Source organism: Nematolebias whitei, chromosome 2, assembly GCF_014905685.2.
Source record: "Nematolebias whitei isolate Nwh7 chromosome 2, NemWhi1, whole genome shotgun sequence".
In the NCBI taxonomy this organism is placed as follows: Eukaryota; Metazoa; Chordata; class Actinopteri; order Cyprinodontiformes; family Rivulidae; genus Nematolebias; species Nematolebias whitei.
The window spans coordinates 28,711,754-28,713,647 of NC_056499.1; positions in this window are offsets into that span (position 1 = coordinate 28,711,754).

Here is a 1,894-nt window from a genome sequence, read left to right on the forward strand (position 1 = left end):
ATTTGTTGAACTGCAAAAGGAGATACTACAATAATCTCAGCTCATAAAGCTATTTGTAATGTAGTGAGAGCATTTGAAACAATGTCAGAGCAACCAGGACACTTTTCTGAATTGAGCAAGAGGGGGATTGAGAGCAACTCTTTTCTAGGCATTATGCTTACTGAATGAAAAGCCTGTGACAAAGCGATAATTATCGTATTAGGCCGTTTTTTTGGTGTGGCCAAAAACTTTGAGTAAGCACTTGTTGTCCCACGGTGAACACCTGCCTGACAAATGGCTGTGATCATTTTATTGCGGAGCAACAGGTGCTTTATCCACAGTACTGGTCCGAGGACACAGGTGTACTCTGTGGACAGACTAAGATCGAGTCGTCTGCGCTTCAACATAGACCGTCCATGTGCAGTGATCCATGCCCACAGAAAGTATGTGGAATCAAGAGGATAAGACATTCACGAAGAATTGAAAGAGCTGTTTAAAGATGTGAATACCATCCCCATAACAAGCACAGAATGTGAATAAGGCTTTTCTCAGATAAATATGATCTGCACCCTAAACCTAGCTTCTTTACACACTACCACCATCTCTGACCTGCTCTTTCTCAATATTGTCGGACCTCCTTTGACCAAGTTCAATTCAGTCCCTTATGTGAGACCGTGGGTTGCTAAAGGACACAGGACTGTTACCGAGACATGAAGCAAGGTGTGGAACAGGGAGGAGGATGAGGAGGCACACCTGTCTGCGGTGTGTGATATACTAAACAACTAGTAAGGTAAGAAATGATCCTGCACGTAATAAACTTATAAATACACATCAAGCATTTAAAAGTAATATATACAGTAAATATGATTTGGCTTGGTATTTTGACATTGGTGTGCCTAAGTGTTTTGTTGTGTGTGTATTAGGAATGTGCGATATGGCATAAAATTCATATCAAGATATGTATTGTGAAGGGTGGTGATAACGATATATATCACAATATGTTTTTGGTATAAAACTTGCAATAGGAATTTAAAAAAAGCATAGGGTGTCCTTTTGCCATCATATTTTGAATTAAGAAAATTCCACTACTAGGTCCAGAGAGTTTTTAAATAATAAACAAATCAAGTATTAGGCTTCTTTCTTGTAGTGCAAAACAGTGCAAAATATATCAAATACTTTTAGCCATATGTTTTAAACAAAATAATATGTTGTTAACTCTTAACAGTTTCCAGTCTTATTTAATAAATGAACAGCAACAGAGCAGCATTTTACACTGAAAACACTTCACCCTCGAAACCTCTAGTGGACGACTCCTTCCGCTTTAAGGTGAGCTGACACAAAATGAGTATGTGGCTTTGACCAGAGGGTCTCGCAGTAAAATCACACAACACAGCATTCTTTTTACAGATCAGAGAGCAGGTTTCTCTAAAGCTGACCAACACTTTAACTTTCGACGGGAAAAAAAAACTTTCGACGGAACACAGCGTTTTGCGCATGCGTTCGAATACAACAACACTACGGCAAGCCGGTCTTGTGTGTAGTTAGCTTGTAGCTTCGCTACTTAGCTCTCGAAGAAAAGACTTTAATGCCACTTGCGCAGTTTTCAACTAAAAAATAGTAACGATTAAATCTGACAGCTCTGATTTTACACATGAACACCACAGTTTTCAACAAAAAAAAGTAACGATTAAACTGACAACTCTGATTTAACTTCAGACACAGCATTACTGTGGTTAGCCGGTAGAAGACAGATCTCTATCGTAGGCTAAATTTCTATTGTTTCTACCGTATACCATTTATATCGCACGTTCCTAGTGTGTATCAGTGTTGGCCTCATTGAACCCTGGTCTCAAACCACACTACTAATGGCCATCCATCCATCCATCCATCCATCCATCCATCCATCCATCCATCC